Genomic DNA, 12,876 nt, shown 5'->3' with positions numbered 1-12,876 from the left:
ATTGTGGAGAGGGTGAAAGGCGATAAAAGAGTGGCGGCAGGGACATTTCCAGGGCGGACACTGGGTTCTGTCATGGAGCGAGCAAAAGAAAAGCTCGCGGAAAATGCCCACGTGCGCAACCTTGTCATAGTAGCAGGTGGGCTAAATGACGTCCTAAACAGGAAAGCGACCGGACTAGGCCAGCGCTTGGCAAAGGGGGTAGACTATACTTGCGCGAGCTATCCCCTCAGGTGCAGATCGTGGTGTGCACGGTACCGGAGGTGCCTATGCGTGACAGTCACGTACAAAGAGCTGTAGTGGCTGCCAGTGGCGTAGCTACCCACTGGACCACAGATCTCCAGTGAATGTCCAAAGGACGTCCTACAAAGGATATTTTGATGTCCGTCGGACATCCCTAGAAGTCCCGATGATGTACTACGGATGTCCATAGGATCGTCCGACGCAAGAGAATTGCACATCCCACGAACGTCCATCGTACATCAAAATCAAATTTTCGGACGTCCGCAGGACCTTTGAAGATAATCCCATTGGAGCACCAGCGTCCTACAGATCCCCAGCAGAGATCGAAAACGGGACATTCGGACGTCCCTGGGATTGACGTTCATAGAAACGTCCCCCGAACGTCATAATGGGATATTCGGACGTCCAAGAGATGTTTAAATATGGATTATTCTTATTGCATACCCCGGAGTACATCCCAAGGACATTTTTGCGAGGATGTAGGGCGCTTCTGGGACATTTTACCAGTCGTCCAAAGGACGTTTGTGGGACATTTGGTTGGGGATTGAGGATATCCACAGGGCGTCCATATTGATTACAAATTACCATAATTGGGACTTTCCTCAGAATGGGCCCTACAGTGCAGCAAGCCTGCTGCAGTTTACATACCATTAACAAAGTAAGCTGGTTTTGTGATGACTTGTAGGCAATGATGAAAAAGAACTGCGTGGCTCTTGAAGATCCATCCCAGCGGTGAATTTCAATTCAAGTTTATTTTGCATCTATACATGTACAGATAACAGGAGTACAGACAAAAAGCCAAATGAATTCGGTTTGACAAGGTCTGTACCCCCTACAGAAATGGCACCGTGCACAATAAAGAGAACACAAACATAACATAATGGATAAACGAGAAAAAAAAAGGTGAACTTTAGTGAACATTGTATAACAGAAATGCATAAGGGTAAAAAATGAACAGAATGTTGCAAGAAATTATATTACAGAAAGTGAATAGCATAAACTGATACAAATAATACAGCCTTGAAATTCACATCTATAAATAGTAAGTTATTTGCAAGCAGAGAAAATTGGTTAAGCAATCATGGCGTCAGTGTATACCAGAGCAACACAAAAAAATCCAGGAATCCAATAAGTCAACCAAATATTTTTGTCATGCAAAAGCTGAAGTACCAGGAGATAAGCCAGGAATGCAGCCCGCCGCATCTCAAAGCACGTTAAATGAAGGCTGCAGTGCAACTAAGCATTGTGCACATGGTTCCCTGCTACGCTAAGCAAATACATTACATACAACTTGATAAAAATGCATTAATTCAAAACATATAGACATGCAACCTATACTTCTTTGTGCTAACAGGGACGAAGCTACAGAACTAAGTTCTGCAGGCTGCTGAATCATTTGACAATCTCATTAAAAATACAGCATTTATTTCAATAGAACAGTTGCAGGAAGATCACTCGTTGAACTCTAAAATGCACTAACAGTTTTTCGTAAAACCCATCAATGCAAATAAAACTCGATAATTTCATCATACAAGTTCAGCTATTAGGAGTTATTTATACTGCACCATGGTTAGTAAACGTGCACATTATTCAAACTCTTTACAAATGCACTTTGGGTAGCAAGAAAATTTAAGAATTCGCAGTGGGGCCACTATGGAACTTATCACAAGGCTTGCAGTGGGCTCACTGTCGTGGTCGCAGGCACATCAATGAAAAATTTGCAGAAATGTTTAGATATGTTTGCCACCTTAAGTTGCCAGAGCCTTTCCCTAGGCCATATTCAGTAGTTACATACACAAACACGAGGCATGCTGAATTAAGATGTCACAACTACATTAGGCAATTAACAAAATTACTCGAGGCTAGTTCAGTGGTCATATATAAACAGCTGCTGTATGATCATCCATTTACACTCTAAAAACAGTTGCACCCTTTGGGGTGTATATTTTCCACAGAACAATAATCGTCATCTGACTTGCCTGCATTTTCTTTCTTTAACGCTGCAAGCCCAGTACTTCCATGTCACGAACGGCATGCGCATTATCAGCATGACAGAGCATTCTCGACAGGAAAGTAATGAGCGCAGGGTTTTCAAGAAAGGAAAGGCAAGTAAGACAGATGACGATTATTGTTCTGTCGCAAATTTACACCCCAAAGGGTGCAACTGTTCTTAGAGTGTAGAGCAAATGCACTGTGCATCCATAACAAGTTCTGGCAAAGGTAACCAGAGCAAACATCGACACTTTCGTGTGTAGTGACAAGACCATTTCAGTTGAGCTAATAATTCGCAGATGCACCTCGGCCAGTAAAAGAACTTCAAAAGCCCTATGCAAGGGTGGGGGGTACAAAGGAAGTTAGTAGGAGGGTTACTGTGGGCTGGCTCACTTCAACGGTCGCGGGCCCATAAATACAATATTTACTGGAAAGTTCAGAGGTGTCTTAGCCATGACGGAAGGTACTCCACTTTCTGCAGGCCTCCTTCAGCGGTTGCACACAGTAGAAGTACTACATATTTTATAGAAACACTGGGCATTAAAAAAAATTATTCAAGGATCACTTAAGCAGTTGCAAACACGAACATTACTGGAGAGTTCACAGATACAAAAGCAGTTACAAGACACTTGTTTCAACACAACACCAAACTGATGTCACAAGTACTAGAGTTACTAGACACTTGCTGCACTTGAGTGGTCACAAACATAAATTGACCATAAGTGAATTTGTGTTTCTGTTTCTTCTGCTTCTGTTTACTTGCTTAGAGGCTTGAAGGCCTCTAAGCAAGTAAACAGAAGCTGAATGTGACCTCTCCGTGGCCACAGCCAAATATTGCTGAAACGTCACAGGTACCCTGGCAATTACACAATTAACTAAAAGCTTGCAGCATGATCGCTTCAGCATTATATGAGTTCACTCATATGAAAAGCTAATAGAGGATTTGTGTGGGCTTGCTTCAGCGGCCACACAAAAACACAATTCCATCCTAAAAATTCACGGGTGTCAGACAGCCTCGATGGAAGTTACCAGAGGCAGAGCGTGGCTGTTATTCCATGGCAGCAGATACAAATACTTGTGAAAAGATTGCAGGTATCTTGGCGACTAAACATTTTACTAAGGCTCACTGCAAGCTGGCTCAGCAGTCGAAGACAACTACATTGCAGTTCACGTGTACTAAGAAATTTAGTGGGGCATTTCTGTGGGCTTGCTTGAACAGTCCCAGAGACAGAAAGTAACCCAGAGTTCACAGGTATATCAGCCCATAAGGAAGTTGCCACACGCTGGGTGAAGTCTTTCGTCCATAGTTAGTGAAGATATGGTGCGCGCCGTCCAGTCATCACCATTGCCAGGCGCGCACATCCGCTTTTGGCCGCACTGCGCGATCCCCCTCTAGTGAGATAATTTCGCTTCTGTTCTCGTTCTTACATTTGAAAGGGAGAACGGCGCAAACAGGGGTGCGCGAGGTGCAGTTTGCACCGTCATCACATGGTCCCGTGCGGGCGAACCTACCTTGCGATGACGGTGCAAACTGCACCACGCGCACCGCTGTTCGCGCTGACAGCACTTGCATAGAGAAACAAATTGCACTTGTGGTTTCGGCGATCTGTGCGACAAGACTCGTCGTAAGCTGCAGTGTTTTAGCTTCATTTTTATTATTCCCTTTCTCTCTTTCAAATGTAAGAACCAGAACAGAAGCAAAATTATCTCACTAGAGGGGGATCGCGCAGTGCGGCCAAAAGCGGATGTGTGCGCCTGTCAATGGTGATGACTGGACGGCGCCCACTACATCTTCACTTATGCTTGAACCACGCGCTCCGCTGTTCAACTTTCATTTGACGCTGATAGTACGTAATGGTGAAGTGGCCGGCCGCACTGCTGAACTTTACCACGCTTGTCTTTACGGTTGGTATACCAGCCGTAAAGACAAGCGTGGTAAAGTTCACCAGTGCGGCCGGCCCAATTAGCCATCACGCGCAGCAAGTGCTCCGATCGTGATACAGTTGCCTACATCTGTATTACACGTCCCAAGTTCACGTACAAACGTGCACGGTTATTCCTTCTTCTGAGGTCAGCGACAAGCTGTCCCATCATACTTCAAAACCACGATTTCCACTTATAGTGTAGGATCCCACCCCTGCGTGACATTAAGAGTATTGAAATAAGTAAATTCAGTTGATCCATCCTTACGCAGTTTTTACGATTGCTATCGCGATCGTTAAGCAAACAAAACAGCAATGGCAGACGAAGCTTAAGCAACATGGTTACTCACTACGAGCGTGTGATGGAGTCAAACCCTCACTAACTCTTATAATAAAGAAATTACGACCACGTGCGAACGAGCTCATCAGCGCGCACGTTTCGTCGTTACAGAGCTGAGACGTGAATTTGACCGTCACACCATACTAGCATGCATCCGTTCACGCGTAAATAAGCAGAAACCTAACAAGTCGCCCAGATGTCTCGTTATCGCGACAACGTGCACGACACTGTTAGCCAGAAAACAATACCAGCCGTAAATACACGAGCTGTTAAATTCAGCAGCGCGACCGGCCATCACGGGCTGCAAATTCTGAAATCGCGATACAAACGACAACAAAGTTCTATTATCCCGAACGAACGCAGCTTGACTATTACTTTGGAAATCCCTGTTACGCAAACAAAACGCCAACAGCACACGTACCGAAGTTTAAGCGACACGGTTATCACTGCGAGCACGCGAAGGAATCAGTCAAGTAAGAAAAAGTTTCACTGTTACGTACTAAAAAATACGACCTCTTGCGAACAAGCCATTAAGTCTAACAGTCTAATAAGTCGCCCTAAAGTTTAGTTATTCCAAGAAAAGTGCATGCACTGTTAGTAATTATATAGCAGCCCTAAAGACACGCGTATTAAAATTCAGCAGCGCTGCCGGCCATAACGTGCAGAAAGTGCCCCGACCGCGATTCAAATGAGTACAAAATTTCAGCTATTTCAAGCTTACGCAGTTGTACGATTGATTGCTATCGCAATCACGGTTACGCAAAGAAAACGCAAGCGAAGCTGAAGCAAGCCTATTCTGGACAGTGTGTGTCGGGAAGCTATTATAATTAATATTCATTTTCTTATTATTCGCCACTGCATGTTCAGTAAAAACAACGATAACTTTCGTGGGCTCATCCTGTGTGCTACAGGGGAGTTAACGGTTCTAAAGTTTCGAATTCAGAATTTTTTGAGCGGATATCAGCGCTGCGCAGAAATATAGGACAGAGTAAGCTCAGAAGTTTGCAGAAAAGTAGTACGATGCGATCAAACGCAACACAACGCATGGTCAATCGCCGATTGATGTCACCGTCGCTGCAAAAGATGGGGATGTACTACAATGCCCGTCCTTCGATTATGCGCAGACACGACACTTGCGGGGCTGCTAATAGAAAAACATTGATTTCATGAACTGTCACTTACCGCTTGATAGGCGTAAGACGTACAGGCGCCGCAGAAATGGAGCTCCAAAGCGCATGACAAAAACGTTCACCTGGAGCTGACCAACGCTCACCCTGGAACTCATGAGCACATGGCACAACGATACAACCACCACGTTCAAAGAGAGCGCGCGAACTGAGCGTGTGAGAGCGCGGAGCACACCAACCCAGCAACCTTTACAAGCTTTCAGACATTCCGAACTTGCAAAGAAGGGCGAAGAGATCCAACAAGACACGTCGTTAAGTCATGTGACCGACTACGCGCAAATCAGCGCAAAGCGTGCGTGTGCATGCAACAGACAGTGGTGATTCGACTGGGTAAAGACAGTCACTGCTCTGTACAACGGCAGGGGTTGCAGGCATTGCAGAGCTTGCCGTACTCCTCTTTCTCGACATGTTCGGAGAGCGTGGGAGCATAGGACACGATTGATTCGGTTACGTGGGTTACGCTTTGCGGTAGGTGGTAATGCGCAGCTGTTCCGGCGTTCTATCTGCCGCTTTGTGACGTTTCCTCCCGATATGCTTGTGCAGTTTCGCTCGTTCATTTCAACTTCTCCATTAATCGTCTGCACTGGAAGTTTGATTATGAGTGCAGCAACTTCATATTGCTGGCTGACATGTCCTTTCGGAAGAGCGTGCGCTGAAGGCAGCCGTGGTAGATATTTATATGCCGCGATATGATCACATAGTACGTGTTGGACTGTGTGTTGGTCCCACATAAGGCCGGTACGGGACATCCCGTTGAACCATCCTTCGGACATCCATAGGATTAAAGTTTTGGGATTTTGTTTAGATCCCAGAAGTTTAATCGTGTGGATGTCTGAAGGATGTCTTAAATAGGACATCCCGAAATTAATGTTCACATGTTATCCACTGGACATCCTGACCGGTACTTGGACGTTCGGATCTTATCGGGATGTCCAGAGGATATTCGCGGTCCAATGGGATAGGTCGTCTGGCTCCCGGGGCCGATAGCTCTTCTGTCACCCCCCCCCCCCTCCCCGAGTGTAGTCGAGGAAGGCGAGGATATAGACAATTTGCGGGTGTCTTCAGAGGCATATGACACCCCCCCCCCCCTACTGGCCCCGTGCACCCGGGGCCCACGGCCCTCCGGCCCCCTCTGTTGCTACGCCACTGGTGGCTGCTAATGAGGCGATATGGAAAATGAGTTGAGAGAAAGGCTTCGAGGTTGTCGAAGTAAACGGGAGTGAGAAGGTGTGGTGGTTTTAAACGAGACGGGATCCACTTCAATTACAGGCTGGCACGAGAAGTGGGCTGGCGACTTGGTGGTCGCGCTGTTGCTTTTTTTAGGGGGCCCGCGGGCGCTCAGAAGGTCAGTTGATAGGAATGAAGGTCCCTTGAGGGGTACATCAGAAGAGCATCGCCGTCGATAACAAAAAGGGGGAAATCGAGAAAGAGAGCTCGCCATGCAATAGGCTACATAAACATGCAGGGCGGCAGAATTGAGAAAGGAAAAGTGGGCAGAGATTGAGGAGCAGTTACATAGAGAGCAAATAGGGGTGTATGCGGTTACAGAAACGCACCTTAGAGACGCGGAAGAGCCGCCAGTTATTGAGAATTACGTTTGGGAAGGGTGCAACAGAACTAAGTCGGAAAGAAAGGGAGGGGGAATAGGAATGCTCATCCATCAGGGAGCCAAATGGAAAAAGAGTAAATTCACAATGTCAAGAGCATCTTTGGTTATCAGATACAATGAGTGGGAAAGAAGCTTGGCTGGGCGTTACGTATTTGTGGACCGGGAAAAATTGCACAGAGAAGAATGAAGAGTTAGTGGCGCAGATATTAAGGGTTTCGGGAATGGTGCTGAAATTGTCCTGTTAGCTGACGTGAATGCCCACATACAGGATTTAGATGGCTATACCGACAATAACGGGAATACAGGGCCTAAGTGTGAAGGACCGATCACGTGGGAAGTGGAAAAACGACAATCAATCATTGATTACTGTCATGATGACTGAAGGAATTCATGATAAGTTGAGAGAAATGGTCATCGATTAGGAAGGGTTTAGCAGCATATAGGGAGTGACCATAAACGCATCATTTTGAACATAGGATATGTAGTTGGGAAAGAGAGCAAGGAGAGCAAAATGGCCAGTCCAAATTTGTACGCTGCATGAATAAGTAGCAAATATAGTCACTAGAGTTGAGGAAGAAATTGGCAAATGCCCAAGTAAAGAGTGGGAACATGGTGAGCTAAGTGTAATAACGACAGAAATACGGAAAGAGAAACATGTTCGTTGGAAAGGAAAAAAGAAACCGAAAAGCTGGTGGAACAAGATACGAGAAGCGATCGCCGAACGACAGAAAGCATCTCAAGAGCACAGGCAGGTAAAGAAGGCGCAGTTGCCGCAGGATGAAGTAACCAGTAAATGGGAAATATACCGGGAGAAAGTCTATGGTTCAAATACTGGTACAAGCAAAATTAAAAGGTGAAAGTGAACGTTGGTTGTCACAAATACGTGAGAAAAAGAAGGTCACACCTAGAATATTTTGGGACCACAAAATTATTAGGCAGGAAGTCAACAACAATACAACAACATATCCTAGACGAAGATGGAAACAAACTAGAAGGGAAAGCGACAGTAAATTACATCTGAAAAATAACAGCCGAATCTTTCCAAGACAATGACGAGGTTGTATTTGAAAAAAAAATGAGCATAAAAGAGACCGAAGTGGAAAAGGAGCTGGTGCTGACAAATTTCAACTGGAAGAAAGCCGAACAGAAAATTAGTAAGCGCACAGCCACAGGGCTAGACGAGGTTCCCGTTAGGCTGATTAATGAACTAGGACCAAAAAGTAAGGAAGCTCTGGTGAAGCACAGTTGGCGACAAAGTAGAATTAATTTAACTTATAAAGGTAAGGGGGAGAAAGATATAGAATTCACTCGTATAGACCGTTGACCATTACATCGGTAATATACAGGTTAGCAATGCAGGCAATCAAATTAAAGCTTCAAGCATGGGCAGAGAATAATGGCATTTTGGGAGAATTTCAGGATGGCTTCAGAATATGTAGGCGTTTAGATGATAACTTATTTGTTCTTACTCGGTGTACTGAAATATCAAAAGTAGAAAGCAGACCGTTATATGTGGCCTTTTTAGACATTACAGGAGCCTATGACAACGTAGACCGCAACATTTTGTGGGATATTTTGGAAGGGGAAGGCTTAGGTGACGATTGTCTACAGCTTTTGTTGAGAGAGATTTACCTAGAAAATGCCGTTTGCGTTGAATGGGAAGGAATGAGGAGCGAGGAGAAAGTTCATGTCAACAAGGGAAATGATTTGCAACGTCTGGCTAATCTCTGTGGACAGGAAGGCAGCATTTCAGGTTTCAAATTTAGTGTTAGAAAATCGGGTGTTATGGTATTCACTGAAAACAGTGGACAGTGGCGATACAGGGCCAGGAAATACCTCGGGTAACAGAATATAAATACTTTGGTATATGGATAAACGAAGGCAATAGATATATGGAAACACACAAAAAAATCAATAACAGTGAAAGGGAAGAGAAATGGGGGGCAGCCATAAGGAAGCACAGAGCGCTATGGGGATACAATAGGTACGAGGTGCTCAGAGATATGTGGAAAGGTGTAATGGTTCCAGGTCTTACTTTTGGAAATGCAGTTGTTTGCTTTAAATCAGGTTTTTTTTTCAGGTGTTATTTTTTATTTCATCATTCATGATTAGTAGGTCCTGGATTTACAAGAACTGTCAGGGGCACCTCCTATTAGTAATTTAACAATGCAGGAATTAATACATTATGGCAACATAGCAGCGACAGACATCAGAAAACACGAAGTTAATGAAGCAAATAAACAAATACAATATAGGGGTACAATATATCAGGACTCGATCGGAACCAAAGGTCAGTGGGTTTCCTCGCATTGGGCACTCACGGGAAGACTATGGGGCTCTTGCAATGCCCAGGGGGCGCTGTGAAAATGGTGCTAAAGAGCGCCCTCTGTCCTGAATTGGGTAGTACCAAGCTCGGTAGTCTGCTTCGGAAAGCACGTTTATAATATGTACCGCCACTTTAGTTTTGTTGTACCACGGCTTGCAGCGAATATCGGGCGCCGAAGATTTTTTCAGGGGTGGCACGCTGCGCAAGGGCAATAAATTATGCAACGCCGAATACGTGTACGCCGTTCAAGAAATAAGCATAGAACAGTTCACACCCTTTGGAGTGCCCCTTCTGATAACGCGCTTGCCATTCGTTACTGGAAAGTTCCGGGCTCGCAGCGTTAAAGAAAGGAAACGCATCAAGGCAGATGACGATTATCGTTGTGTGGCAGACTCTTGCTATAGCAAGAGTCTGGTGGCGCAGCCCACCGCCCCGTTTCAAAGGGGACGCTCATAACATCCATCCATGCATCGTCTGAGTAGCGGCAATGGAAAAGAAGCAACAATTTATAATGACTCAAAGGGAAGCTCATTACTTTTCGAAGCGAGATCAGGATAGTTTATAACACGCACCTATAAATCGAGATATAAGAAGGAAGAAGAAGCATGTGCTTGCTGCGGTAAAGCTACGGCAACGATGGAGCATGTTTTATTAGGATGTGAAGACATCTGCCCAGCGGTCGATTTAGGCACCACTGGCCTCCTCGAAGCCTTCCATTGGACCACGAATATCCTCTGGACATCCCGATAAGATCCGAACGTCCAAGTCCCGTCAGGATGTCCAGTGGTAAACATGTGGACATTAATTTCGGGATGTCCTATTTAAGACATCCTTCAGACATCCACACGATTAAACTTCTGGGATCTAAACAAAATCCCAAAACTTTAATCCTATGGATGTCCGAAGGATGTGTTCAACGGGATGTCCCGTACCGGCCTTATGTGGGAGCAACACTCAGTCCAACACGTACTATGTGACCATATCGCGGCATATAAATCTCTACCACGGCTGCCTTCAGCGCACGCTCTTCCGAAAAGACATGTCAGCCAGCAATATGAAGTTGCTGCACTCATAATCAAACTTCAAATGCAGACGATAAATGGAGAAGTTGAAATGAACGACCGAAACTGCACAAGCATATCGGGAGGAAACGTCACAAAGCGGCAGGTAGAACGCCGGAACAGCTGCGCATTACCGCCTACCGCAAAGCGTAACCCGCGTAACCGAATCAATCGTGTCCTATGGTCCCACGCTCTCCGAACATGTCGAGAAAGAGTACGGCAAGCTCTGCACAATGCTCTGCAACGCCTGCAACCCCTGCCATTGTACAGAGCAGTGGCTGTCTTTACCCAGTCGAATCACCACTGTCTGTTGCATGCACACGCACGCTTTGCGCTGATTTGCGCGTAGTCGGTCACATGACTTAACGACGTGGTCTTATTGGATCTCTTCACCCTTCTTTGCAAGCTCGGAATGCCTGAAGGCTTGCAAAGGTTGCTGGGTTGGTGTGCTCCGCGCTCTCACACGCTCAGTTCGCGCGCTCTCTTTGAACGTGGTGGTTGCATCGTTGTGCCATGTGCTCATGAGTTCCAGGGTGAGCGTTCGTCAGCTCCAGGTGAACGTTTTTGTCATGCGCTTTGGAGCTCCATTTCTGCGGCGCCTGTACGTCTTACGCCTATCAAGCGGTAAGTGACAGTTCATGAAATCAATGTTTTTCTATTAGCAGCCCCGCAAGTGTCGTGTCTGCGCATAATCGAAGGACGGGCATTGTAGTACATCCCCATCTTTTGCAGCGACGGTGACATCAATCGGCGATTGACCATGCGTTGTGTTGCGTTTGATCGCATCGTACTACTTTTCTGCAAACTTCTGAGCTTACTCTGTCGTATATTTCTGCGCAGCGCTGATATCCGCTAAAAAAAAAATTCTGAATTCGAAACTTTAGAACCGTTAACTCCCCTGTAGCCCACAGGATGAGCCCACGAAAGTTATCGTTGTTTTTACTGAACATGCAGTGGCGAATAATAAGAAAACGAATATTAATTATAATAGCTTCCCGACACACACTGTCCAGAATAGCCTTGCTTCAGCTTCGTTTGCGTTTTCTTTGCGTAACCCTGATTGCGATAGCAATCAATTGTACAACTGCGTAAGCTTGAAATAGCTGAAATTTTGTAGGCATTTGTATCGCGGTCGGGGCACTTTCTCCACGTTATGGCCGGCAGCGCTGCTCAATTTTAATACGCCTGTCTTTAGGGCTGCTATATTCTTACTAACAGTGCATGCACTTTTCTTGGAATAACTAAACTTTAGGGCGACTTGTTAGACTGTTAGACTTAATGGCTTGTTCGCAAGAGGTCGTATTTTTTAGTACGTAACAGTAAAACTTTTTCTTACTTGACTGATTCCTTCGCGTGCTCGTAGTGATAACCGTGTCGCTTAAACTTCGGTACGTGTGCTGTTGGCGTTTTGTTTGCGTAACAGGGATTTCCAAAGTAATAGTAAAACTGCGTTCGTTCGGGATAATAGAACTTTGTTGTCGTTTGTATCGCGATTTCAGAATTTGGAGCCCGTGATGGCCGGTCGCGCTGCTGAATTTAACAGCTCGTGTATTTACGGCTGGTATTGTTTTCTGGCTAACAGTGTCGTGCACGTTGTCGCGATAACGAGACATCTGTGCGACTTGTTAGGTTTCTGCTTATTTACACGTGAACGGATGCATGCTAGTATGGTGTTAAGTTCAACTTCACGACTTGGCTCTGTAACGACGAAACGTGCGCGCTGATGAGCTCGTTCGCACGTGGTCGTAATTTCTTTATTATAAGAGTTAGTGAGGGTTGACTCCATCACACGCTCGTAGTGAGTAACCATGTTGCTTAAGCTTCGTCTGCCATTGCTGTTTTGTTTGCTTAACGATCGCGATAGCAATCGTAAAAACTGCGTAAGGATGGATCAACTGAATTTACTTATTTCAATACTCTTAATGTCACGCAGGGCGTTATAAAGAGGGGTGGGATCCTACACAATAAGTGGAAATCGTGGTTTTGAAGTATGATGGGACAGCTTGTCGCTGACCTCAGAAGAAGGAATAACCGTGCACGTTTGTACGTGAACTTGGGACGTGGAATACAGATGTAGGCATCTGTATCACGATCGGAGCACTTGCTGCGCGTGATGGCTAATTGGGCCGGCCGCACTGCTGAACCTTACCACGCTTGTCTTTACGGCTGGTATACCAACCGTAAAGACAAGCGTGGTAA

Source organism: Dermacentor albipictus, chromosome 1 (assembly GCF_038994185.2).
Source record: "Dermacentor albipictus isolate Rhodes 1998 colony chromosome 1, USDA_Dalb.pri_finalv2, whole genome shotgun sequence".
Lineage (NCBI taxonomy): Eukaryota > Metazoa > Arthropoda > Arachnida > Ixodida > Ixodidae > Dermacentor > Dermacentor albipictus.
The sequence above is the reverse complement of the archived record's forward strand: the minus strand, read 5'-3'. Positions refer to the sequence as shown.